The 12,451-nt window shown below is 43.9% G+C and overlaps 1 protein-coding gene across 2 annotated transcripts in view; it reads left to right on the plus strand.

Moving 5' to 3' along the window:
• Window positions 1–12,451, plus strand: part of LOC128667049 (H-2 class I histocompatibility antigen, Q9 alpha chain) — a 614,967-nt gene that overhangs the window by 198,150 nt on the left and 404,366 nt on the right. Inside the window, exon 8 of one of the 2 annotated variants that reach the window (XM_053721928.1) lies at window positions 2,308–4,212. The exons of the other annotated variant lie outside the window; for it this stretch is intronic. The gene's annotated coding sequence lies outside the window, so the exon portion shown is untranslated. Of the gene's footprint in view, window positions 1–2,307; window positions 4,213–12,451 lie in introns of those variants that run through there. 2 annotated transcript variants of the gene reach the window in all.

Raw genomic sequence — 12,451 nt, forward strand, 5'->3', positions numbered from 1 at the left:
TCAGCACAAGAACTGTGCATCAGGAGCTTCACATGTAGTGTGGTGGAAAAAGCAGTGTGTGGCAGATGCGAGAAGAATGCTACCTACCAGAATGCATAGTGGCTACTGTAAAATTGGATGGAGGAAGGATATTGGTCTAGGGCTGTTTTACAGGGTATGGGCTAGGCCCCTTAGTTCCAGTGAAGGATCATCTTTAATTAGAGGCGTAACTAGAAACCATAGGGCCCAGGTGCAAGAATCTAAGAAGGGCCCCCACACACACACACACCCCACCCCCCAAAACAAATTTAATTTGATACATTTAACACAGAAAAACAAATGTGAATCAGATTACATGTCTGCAAAAGGGGGAACCCTGTGCCCACAGTCTGTGAAATGGTCTGACCCCCACTATTACTGTATATAGTGAGTTTGTGACAGTCTGTAATCTGCCGGTGAGATAGCAGACTGTTAGCAGGTAAAAAAAGCATCTTGTAGTATATTGAGTTGTTATGCAGTTATTAATTGTCCATTACACCTATCCAGCAGTGATTTGGCTCCTTGGCTGCCCATTTGCACTGAGCCATTCTTTTTATGGTGATATGGTGACCCTAGGTCCCTACTACCCCTCCAGCCAGTACTATATGTAGTGTGTGACTGTGAAGTGATAGTTTGTTAGATGGTTCGGCCATGATACTCCCCTAAAATGCTCAGCCTCACCGATTGCAGGCATTGTGCTACTGACCACCTGACACCTGTCCAGTACACTACTCCAGTTAATGGTTCAATTTAATCAGCCTGGCAGTCTGCCACAATGCCTCTCAGCCTCACACTGACTCACCACCACTAGCCGAATAGCTGTCTATAGCCACCCTCCTCGCTCAGCTACCTCTGCTCGTCATTCATCTCTCACTCAGTCTTTCACACTGACTGACTACACGTGCAGTCACGAGCCGATTGAGCAGACTACCCGTGCAGTCAGGAGCGGAGCCAATGTGTGTGCGGCACGCCAACCGCCAAAGCCAATCACAGTCAATCAGGCTCAGAGTCAGGGATCATGATGGAAGTTAACTAAGTTCAGGGCACGGCGCGGCCAATGGGTATAACAGAAACACTAACCCCTGTAGTCAGAGACACTAGTGAAGCATCATGTCACACTAACATAATATCAGTGCAGGCAGTGGAAGGTCAATGTTTTTTATTAAAGAATTATTTTTTTTTGCTGAAGCTTGGCCCCCCCATGGGGCCTGGGCACAGTTGCGAACTCTGTACCCCCCTTAGTTCTGTCCCTAATCTTAATGCTAGATGATACAAATATATTTTATACAACTGGGTTTCCAACATTGTGGCATCAGTTTGAGGAAAGCCCTTACTTGTTCCATCATGACTGTGCCCCTGTGTACAAAACAAAGTCCATGAAGACATGGTTTGACAAGTTTGGTGTAGAGGAACTTGAGTGGCCTGCACAGAGCGCTGACCTCAATCTCATTGGACACATTTGGGATAAATTAGAATGCCAATTGTGAGCCAGACCATCTTATCCAACATCAAAGCCTTACCTCACAAATGCTCTTTTGGTGTCCTTGGCATAAATTGAAACAGACACACTCCAAAATCTTTTGGAAATGCCTTCCCAAAAGAGATGATGCTGTTATAACTGCAAAGGGGAGTGGGCAATTCCATATTAATTCCTATGTTTTTTGAAGGGGATTTTCAAGAAGCTCATATAGGTGTGATGGTCTGGTGTCCAGGTAGTTTTGGCCGTATAGAGTGCACACACACTCACCAGTGCTCAATCAGCACCGTCTTCAATAGCAATAGTGTTGCGTATACTGAGCTCCCAACCAACCCACTTATTATATCATTGTCACGATTTGTGAACCTCTGCTTTCCTAAATGTCCCTGCTTCCAAAGTGAAACATGGACTGTCCAGACCACGCCCACAGTCCACCCTAAATCTATCCATGGAACACCTCAACCCTTCCCACAGAACACCAGCAACTCCACCCTGCCATTCAACACCCAAAAGTCTTCCTCATACAGCCTAGAAGTCCCAGTGCCAGAAAGAGTCTTTGCAGTGTTGGGAATTATGTGTATATTTTTATTATCTTATTAATGGGGCTAGAACCTGTAACCCTGAGGTTTGTGCAGCTACTGACTGTATCTGGTGCATAAACCAACTGGGGTATCTCATTAGCTTGTTATAATCATGTACATGCTGATACATTTCATACCATATGTTTTCTTCCATTTGTAACATAGTCTAATTATAAATGTGAAATTTAAACTATAAATTGACTAAATCCTGTTTTCTCTCTAAGGGCTTAGCGCTACAAGTCACACACAAGTGCTGAAGGATCCGCCAGTATCTGAGAGGGAGGAGTCACATCCCTTCCCGTGTACGCTGTGTGTTTATATCACTCTGGCGCATGCAGCTGACTGTGTCACATACACATCTGAAATAATCTGCTTTTACATTATACGCAGTTGTTTTACTGTCATTTTACTTCTTACTATAAGATTAATACTCTGTAAATTCATCTCACACACAATCATGTTAAACCGTCTGACTCATTCAGTGCATTATTCATTCATTTACTTGCTTGGCTAAAATAGGAATTTAGGAGCGGGTTTGTATTTTTGTTAAATTCTAATGTAAATAGTGTTTTTCTTGGAATTTGCTAAATTACTGAGGATTTGTACAAATTATTCCAGTTATTAATATCAAGAGTTAATGGATTAAAACAGATAACATTTTCCAAATACCATTGTTTTATATTATACCAAATACATAATATAACAGCATTTCCTGACACTTAAGGAGACATGAAAACGACATTTTTTTCTTTCATGATTTAGATAGAGGATACAATTTTAAACAACTTTCCAATTTACCTCTATTTAATCATAATATAAGTAATAATAATAGAAGTAAATTGAAAAGTAATTTATAATGACGTGCTCCTACGGTGCTTCTGTTTACGTGAATATCATAGAAAATCGTTTTTTTAGGTTAAATGAAAAGTGATGATGATGATAAGTCGCACTGAGGAATTTGTTAATAAACACATGAATAAAGTAATAGGACAAATAAATACAAACTTAGCACATTTTTTAACATAATTCAAGCCCAGTGGTGTTTTTTTATTTTTTAAAACCAGGGCCCTTATAATTAATGATATTACTTCTTGCACAATCAGACCTAGATCTCTGGTGTTATACAGAGCCATTGTATTTGGTAAAACAAATATAACTTTGTTCCATTTGACCAATCACGTATCCTGTTTTTTCTTAAAATGAGAGCGTGTTTTTTAAAAAAGTGCAAAGACACCGATATAAATGTCACACACAGATATATTAATGTGACATCACAAGTGTCATTAGTTGTTTTTTATCATAATGTCTTTGGTGAGCATTTTTTATTGATTTATTCATTTAATCACATTGTTATTCTAGAGTCTAAAACAGGACTGTCCAGCATTTATCCTCAAGGGCTAGGGACAGACCAAATATCCCTTTGTGAGAAAATCTAAGCACCTAAGTGACTCGGCTGTGCTCACACAGGATGCCCTTAAAGGACCAGTCTAGTCAAAATTAAACTTTCATGATTTAGATAGGGCCTGCAATTTTAAACAGCTTTCCAATTTACTTTTATCATCAAATTTGCTTTGTTCTCTAGGTATTCTTTGTTGAAAGCTAAACCTAAGTAGACTCATATGCTAATTTATAAGACCTTGAAAGCCGCCTCTTTAACCTCTGTGCGTTTTGACAGTTTTTCACGGCTAGACAGCACTAGGTCATATGTACTCTATAGATGACATTGTGCTCACTCCTGTGGCGTTATTTATGAGTCAGCATTAATTGGCTAAAATGCAAGTCTGTCAAAAGAACTGAAATAAGGGGGCAGTCTGCAGAAGCTTAGATACAAGGTAATCACAGAGGTAAAAAGTATATTATTATAACTGTGTTGGTTATGCAAAACTGGGGAATGGGTAATAAAGGGATTAAACAATAAAAATTCTAGAGTGGACTATCCCTTTAACATCTGGTCCGTCTGCAGTCTTCAAGGATAAATATTAGACAAACCTGATCCAAAAAAACAACATGGTGACCCTAAGAGGGTGTTTACCCAGAACACAGGCTGTAAATAATTTCAACTAGATTTTTTTCTTTTATTAAATTATAAATAAAATATTTTTAAACAAATAAAGTTTCTTTCCTGTTGACATCTAATATTGTTTGCTTATTTATAAAATTATATTTGTTTTTGAAAATTAAAGGCAATATACAATATTGGCAGGTTTGACACCTTTTCATTCTCTGGTCAGCCTGATTTCACACATAGGGGACAATTTATCACGGCCTAAATGGGGCCGTATACCCCTTTTTCTGCGTGAGCCTTCAGGAGTTAAGATGCAGTGGTCTTAAAGGGACATTAAACACTTTGAGATGGTAATATAAAATGATAAATTGTTTATAATAAAACAACTCTGCAATATACTTTCATTATTTATTTTGCCCTCTTTGCCTGTAATTCCATTCTGAAATTGTGAGCTTTTCAGTTCCTGTTAGAAATGGAAGTGCAGAACACTGTTAAATCCAGCACAACCATTGGCTGCACAATCTAGTGACCTATTTATAACTGACCCTAATTGGCCACAGCAGAGAAGGTAACACAAGTTACAACATGGCAGCTCCCAGTGTTTTATAGACACTAAAACTTTACACTTATTTTGTCACTTTTTAAACAACTAATGAAACTTTAAAAAATACATCTACATGTTAGTCATGGACTAATCTTTTCTTTGAATGCATCATTCTATCTAGCATGTATTTAGTGTTTAATGTTCCTTTAACACCGCTGCTCCTTAACTAGTCCGCCACCTCTGAGGCGGCGCACAGCAATCCCTCTTATTGAATACGATCAGGTTGATTGACACCCCCTGCTAGCGGCCGATTTGCTGCAAATCTGCAGGGGCCGGCATTGCACAAGCAATTCACCAGAACTGCTTGTGCAATGATAAATGCTGACAGCGACATGATCTGCATTTCTCCTATATTTTCTCCTAAAAGTTCTCATGACAAATAATTCCCCTATTTATCATTCAAAATGTGCCTAAAATTGTGCAAGTTCGATGTAAAATTCTCCTACTCTGTTCTCACTCTCCTTAAAGAACATGTTCTCCAAAAACGGGTTAAATTAGATCCTTTAAGTCATATTTTATATAGTTCTCCTCATTAATTCTCCTAGTTACAACTTTATCATTTATATTCTCCTCGGTAGGACTGAAAGTTCCACCTCAAGTTCCTGTGGAGAACAGCATTAGAAATCTCTACCAGTTGTAGAAGCAGTGTTACAAAAAAAAAGGTCTCTACAAGATGAAAACATTATCTATAACAAAGCGCAATAATAATTTATATTGGCTTGATAGAATATATCTAAATTTAGCCCCCAAATAATATATAACAGAGCACAAAAATTATATCTATTGGGGCATAAAAATAATATATAACAGAACACAAAAATTATATCTATTGGGGCATAAAAATAAGATATAACAGAACACAAACATTATATCTATTGGGGCATAAAAATAAGATATAACAGAACACAAAAATTATATCTATTGGGGCATAAAAATAATAAATAAATGAAGCGCTAAAATAGTAGCACGAAAACAATAAAAACTTAGATCTATTTTCTTCCATGACAGTTTGTTGAAGAGGAGTGTTAGCAAAGCTACTAGTGGGGCTGTATAAATATTTCTATTGGTTCATATACGACTTACATGAAGAATAGTTGCTCATTTTCAGTGATAAATAAGGCGCAGATACTAATCCGGCTGGATACATTTATTATTAGTTCTCAGCTCTCCTATAGAGAAAAAACAACTTATTTATGGTAAATACGAGGTGCGCCTCTCCAAAGGAGAGCTGCGGAGAACTGATAGGAGAGCAGAAAGGAGAGCTGCGGAGAACTGATAGGAGAGCTGCTGAGAACTGATAGGAAAGCAGAAAGGAGAGCTGCTGAGAACTGATAGGAGAGCAGAAAGGAGAGCTGCGGAGAACTGATAGGAGAACAGAAAGGAGAGCTGCGGAGAACTGATAGGAGAGCAGAAAGGAGAGCTGCTGAGAACTGATAGGAGAGCTGCGGAGAACTGATAGGAGAGCAGAAAGGAGAGCTGCAGAGAACTGATAGGAGAGCAGAAAGGAGAGCTGCTGAGAACTGATAGGAGAGCAGAAAGGAGAGCTGCTGAGAACTGATAGAGCAGAAAGGAGAGCTGCAGAGAACTGATAGGAGAACAGAAAGGAGAGCTGCTGAGAACTGATAGGAGAGCAGAAAGGAGAGCTGCTGAGAACTGATAGGAGAACAGAAAGGAGAGCTGCTGAGAACTGATAGGAGAGCAGAAAGGAGAGCTGCTGAGAACTGATAGGAGAGCAGAAAGGAGAGCTGCTGAGAACTGATAGGAGAGCAGAAAGGAGAGCTGCTGAGAACTGATAGAGCAGAAAGGAGAGCTGCAGAGAACTGATAGGAGAACAGAAAGGAGAGCTGCGGAGAACTGATAGGAGAGCAGAAAGGAGAGCTGCTGAGAACTGATAGGAGAGCAGAAAGGAGAGCTGCAGAGAACTGATAGGAGAGCAGAAAGGAGAGCTGCTGAGAACTGATAGGAGAGCTGCTGAGAACTGATAGAGCAGAAAGGAGAGCTGCAGAGAACTGATAGGAGAACAGAAAGGAGAGCTGCTGAGAACTGATAGGAGAGCAGAAAGGAGAGCTGCGGAGAACTGATAGGAGAGCAGAAAGGAGAGCTGCTGAGAACTGATAGGAGAGCAGAAAGGAGAGCTGCTGAGAACTGATAGGAGAGCAGAAAGGAGAGCTGCTGAGAACTGATAGGAGAGCAGAAAGGAGAGCTGCTGAGAACTGATAGAGCAGAAAGGAGAGCTGCAGAGAACTGATAGGAGAACAGAAAGGAGAGCTGCTGAGAACTGATAGGAGAGCAGAAAGGAGAGCTGCTGAGAACTGATAGGAGAGCAGAAAGGAGAGTTGCTGAGAACTGATAGGAGAGCTGCAGAGAACTGATAGGAGAGCAGAAAGGAGAGCTGCTGAGAACTGATAGGAGAGCAGAAAGTAGAGCTGCTGAGAACTGATAGGAGAGCAGAAAGGACAGATGCAGAGAACTGATAGGAGAGCAGAAAGGAGAGCTGCTGAGAACTGATAGGAGAGCAGAAAGGAGAGCTGCGGAGAACTGATAGGAGAACAGAAAGGAGAGCTGCGGAGAACTGATAGGAGAGCAGAAAGGAGAGCTGCTGAGAACTGATAGGAGAGCTGCGGAGAACTGATAGGAGAGCAGAAAGGAGAGCTGCAGAGAACTGATAGGAGAGCAGAAAGGAGAGCTGCTGAGAACTGATAGGAGAGCAGAAAGGAGAGCTGCTGAGAACTGATAGAGCAGAAAGGAGAGCTGCAGAGAACTGATAGGAGAACAGAAAGGAGAGCTGCTGAGAACTGATAGGAGAGCAGAAAGGAGAGCTGCTGAGAACTGATAGGAGAACAGAAAGGAGAGCTGCTGAGAACTGATAGGAGAGCAGAAAGGAGAGCTGCTGAGAACTGATAGGAGAGCAGAAAGGAGAGCTGCTGAGAACTGATAGGAGAGCAGAAAGGAGAGCTGCTGAGAACTGATAGAGCAGAAAGGAGAGCTGCAGAGAACTGATAGGAGAACAGAAAGGAGAGCTGCGGAGAACTGATAGGAGAGCAGAAAGGAGAGCTGCTGAGAACTGATAGGAGAGCAGAAAGGAGAGCTGCAGAGAACTGATAGGAGAGCAGAAAGGAGAGCTGCTGAGAACTGATAGGAGAGCAGAAAGGAGAGCTGCTGAGAACTGATAGAGCAGAAAGGAGAGCTGCAGATAACTGATAGGAGAACAGAAAGGAGAGCTGCTGAGAACTGATAGGAGAGCAGAAAGGAGAGCTGCGGAGAACTGATAGGAGAGCAGAAAGGAGAGCTGCTGAGAACTGATAGGAGAGCAGAAAGGAGAGCTGCTGAGAACTGATAGGAGAGCAGAAAGGAGAGCTGCAGAGAACTGATAGGAGAGCAGAAAGGAGAGCTGCTGAGAACTGATAGGAGAGCTGCTGAGAACTGATAGAGCAGAAAGGAGAGCTGCAGAGAACTGATAGGAGAACAGAAAGGAGAGCTGCTGAGAACTGATAGGAGAGCAGAAAGGAGAGCTGCGGAGAACTGATAGGAGAGCAGAAAGGAGAGCTGCTGAGAACTGATAGAGCAGAAAGGAGAGCTGCAGAGAACTGATAGGAGAACAGAAAGGAGAGCTGTTGAGAACTGATAGGAGAGCAGAAAGGAGAGCTGCTGAGAACTGATAGGAGAGCAGAAAGGAGAGTTGCTGAGAACTGATAGGAGAGCTGCAGAGAACTGATAGGAGAGCAGAAAGGAGAGCTGCTGAGAACTGATAGGAGAGCAGAAAGGAGAGCTGCTGAGAACTGATAGGAGAGCAGAAAGGACAGATGCAGAGAACTGATAGGAGAGCAGAAAGGACAGATGCAGAGAACTAAAAGGAGAGCTGCTGAGAACTGATAGGAGAGCTGCTGAGAACTGATAGGAGAGCAGAAAGGAGAGCTGCTGAGAACTGATAGGAAAGCAGAAAGGAGAGCTGCAGAGAAGTGATAGGAGAGCAGAAAGGAGAGCTGCGGAGAACTGATAGGAGAGCTGCTGAGAACTGATGGGAGAGCAGAAAGGAGAGCTGCGGAGAACTGATAGGAGAGAAGAAAGGAGAGCTGCTGAGAACTGATAGGAGAGCAGAAAGGAGAGCTGCGGAGAACTGATAGCAGAGGAGAAAGGAGAGCTGCTGAGAACTGATAGGAGAGCAGAAAGGAGAGCTGCTGAGAACTGATAGGAGAGCAGAAAGGAGAGCTGCAGAGAACTGATAGGAGAGCAGAAAGGAGATCTGCTGAGAACTGATAGGAGAGCAGAAAGGAGAGCTGCTGAGAACTGATAGGAGAGCAGAAAGGAGAGCTGCGGAGAACTGATAGGAGAGCAGAAAGGAGAGCTGCGGAGAACTGATAGGAGAGCAGAAAGGAGAGCTGCTGAGAACTGATAGGAGAGCAGAAAGGAGAGCTGCAGAGAACTGATAGGAAAGCAGAAAGGAGATCTGCTGAGAACTGATAGGAGAGCAGAAAGGAGAGCTGCTGAGAACTGATAGGAGAGCAGAAAGGAGAGCTGCAGAGAACTGATAGGACAGCAGAAAGGAGAGCTGCTGAGAACTGATAGGAGAGCAGAAAGGAGAGCTGCTGAGAACTGATAGGAGAGCAGAAAGGAGAGCTGCTGAGAACTGATAGGAGAGCAGAAAGGAGAGCTGCGGAGAACTGATAGAAGAGCAGAAAGGAGAGCTGCTGAGAAGTGATAGGAGAGCAGAAAGGAGAGCTGCTGAGAACTGATAGGAGAGCAGAAAGGAGAGCTGCGGAGAACTGATAGGAGAGCAGAAAGGAGAGCTGCTGAGAACTGATAGGAGAGCAGAAAGGAGAGCTGCTGAGAACTGATAGGAGAGCAGAAAGGAGAGCTGCTGAGAACTGATAGGAGAGCAGAAAGGACAGATGCAGAGAACTGATAGGAGAGCAGAAAGGACAGATGCAGAGAACTAATAGGAGAGCAGAAAGGAGAGCTGCTGAGAACTGATAGGAGAGCTGATGAGAACTGATAGGAGAGCAGAAAGGAGAGCTGCTGAGAACTGATAGGAAAGCAGAAAGGAGAGCTGCAGAGAACTGATAGGAGAGCAGAAAGGAGAGCTGCGGAGAACTGATAGGAGAGCAGAAAGGAGAGCTGCTGAGAACTGATAGGAGAGCAGAAAGGACAGATGCAGAGAACTGATAGGAGAGCAGAAAGGACAGATGCAGAGAACTAATAGGAGAGCAGAAAGGACAGCTGCGGAGAACTGATAGGAGAGCAGAAAGGAGAGCTGCGGAGAACTGATAGGAGAGCAGAAAGGAGAGCTGCTGAGAACTGATAGGAGAGCAGAAAGGAGAGCTGCAGAGAACTGATAGGAGAGCAGAAAGGAGATCTGCTGAGAACTGATAGGAGAGCAGAAAGGAGAGCTGCTGAGAACTGACAGGAGAGCAGAAAGGAGAGCTGCTGAGAACTGATAGAGCAGAAAGGAGAGCTGCAAAGAACTGATAGGAGAACAGAAAGGAGAGCTGCGGAGAACTGATAGGAGAGCACAAAGGACAGATGCAGAGAACTGATAGGAGAGCAGAAAGGACAGATGCAGAGAACTAATAGGAGAGCAGAAAGGAGAGCTGCTGAGAACTGATAGGAGAGCTGATGAGAACTGATAGGAGAGCAGAAAGGAGAGCTGCTGAGAACTGATAGGAGAGCAGAAAGGACAGATGCAGAGAACTGATAGGAGAGCAGAAAGGACAGATGCAGAGAACTAATAGGAGAGCAGAAAGGAGAGCTGCTGAGAACTGATAGGAGAGCTGATGAGAACTGATAGGAGAGCAGAAAGGAGAGCTGCTGAGAACTGATAGGAAAGCAGAAAGGAGAGCTGCAGAGAACTGATAGGAGAGCAGAAAGGAGAGCTGCTGAGAACTGATAGGAGAGCAGAAAGGACAGATGCAGAGAACTGATAGGAGAGCAGAAAGGACGGATGCAGAGAACTAAAAGGAGAGCAGAAAGGAGAGCTGCTGAGAACTGATAGGAGAGCTGATGAGAACTGATAGGAGAGCAGAAAGGAGAGCTGATGAAAACTGATAGGAAAGCAGAAAGGAGAGCTGCAGAGAACTGATAGGAGAGCAGAAAGGAGAGCTGCGGAGAACTGATAGGAGAGCTGCTGAGAACTGATAGGAGAGAAGAAAGGAGAGCTGCTGAGAACTGATAGGAGAGCAGAAAGGAGAGCTGCGGAGAACTGATAGCAGAGGAGAAAGGAGAACTGCTGAGAACTGATAGGAGAGCAGAAAGGAGAGCTGCTGAGAACTGATAGGAGAGCAGAAAGGACAGATGCAGAGAACTGATAGGAGAGCAGAAAGGACGGATGCAGAGAACTAATAGGAGAGCAGAAAGGAGAGCTGCTGAGAACTGATAGGAGAGCTGATGAGAACTGATAGGAGAGCAGAAAGGAGAGCTGCTGAGAACTGATAGGAGAGCAGAAAGGAGAGCTGCTGAGAACTGATAGGAGAGCAGAAAGGAGAGCTGCAGAGAACTGATAGGAGAGCAGAAAGGAGAGCTGCTGAGAACTGATAGGAGAGCAGAAAGGAGAGCTGCGGAGAACTGATAGGAAGAGCAGAAAGGAGAGTTGCTGAGAAGTGATAGGAGAGCAGAAAGGAGAGCTGCTGAGAACTGATAGGAGAGCAGAAAGGAGAGCTGCTGAGAACTGATAGGAGAGCAGAAAGGAGAGTTGCTGAGAACTGATAGGAGAGCAGAAAGGAGAGCTGCTGAGAACTGATAGGAGAGCAGAAAGGAGAGCTGCTGAGAACTGATAGGAGAGCAGAAAGGACAGATGCAGAGAACTGATAGGAGAGCAGAAAGGACAGATGCAGAGAACTAATAGGAGAGCAGAAAGGAGAGCTGCTGAGAACTGATAGGAGAGCTGATGAGAACTGATAGGAGAGCAGAAAGGAGAGCTGCTGAGAACTGATAGGAAAGCAGAAAGGAGAGCTGCAGAGAACTGATAGGAGAGCAGAAAGGAGAGCTGCGGAGAACTGATAGGAGAGCAGAAAGGAGAGCTGCTGAGAACTGATAGGAGAGCAGAAAGGACAGATGCAGAGAACTGATAGGAGAGCAGAAAGGACAGATGCAGAGAACTAATAGGAGAGCAGAAAGGACAGCTGCGGAGAACTGATAGGAGAGCAGAAAGGAGAGCTGCGGAGAACTGATAGGAGAGCAGAAAGGAGAGCTGCTGAGAACTGATAGGAGAGCAGAAAGGAGAGCTGCAGAGAACTGATAGGAGAGCAGAAAGGAGAGCTGCTGAGAACTGATAGGAGAGCAGAAAGGAGAGCTGCTGAGAACTGATAGGAGAGCAGAAAGGAGAGCTGCTGAGAACTGATAGGAGAGCTGCAGAGAACTGATAGGAGAGCAGAAAGGAGAGCTGCTGAGAACTGATAGGAGAGCAGAAAGGAGAGCTGCTGAGAACTGATAGGAGAGCAGAAAGGAGAGCTGCTGAGAACTGATAGGAGAGCAGAAAGGAGAGCTGCTGAGAACTGATAGGAGAGCTGATGAGAACTGATAGGAGAGCAGAAAGGAGAGCTGCTGAGAACTGATAGGAGAGCAGAAAGGAGATGCAGAGAACTGATAGGAGAGCAGAAAGGACAGCTGCAGAGAACTGATAGGAGAGCAGAAAGGAGAGCTGCTGAGAACTGATAGGAGAGCAGAAAGGAGAGCTGCTGAGAACTGATAGGAGAGCAGAAAGGAGAGCTGCTGAGAACTGATAGGAGAGCAGAAAGGAGAGCTGCGGAGAACTGATAGGAGAGCAGAAATGA

Source organism: Bombina bombina, chromosome 7, assembly GCF_027579735.1.
Source record: "Bombina bombina isolate aBomBom1 chromosome 7, aBomBom1.pri, whole genome shotgun sequence".
NCBI classification, from domain to species: domain Eukaryota; kingdom Metazoa; phylum Chordata; class Amphibia; order Anura; family Bombinatoridae; genus Bombina; species Bombina bombina.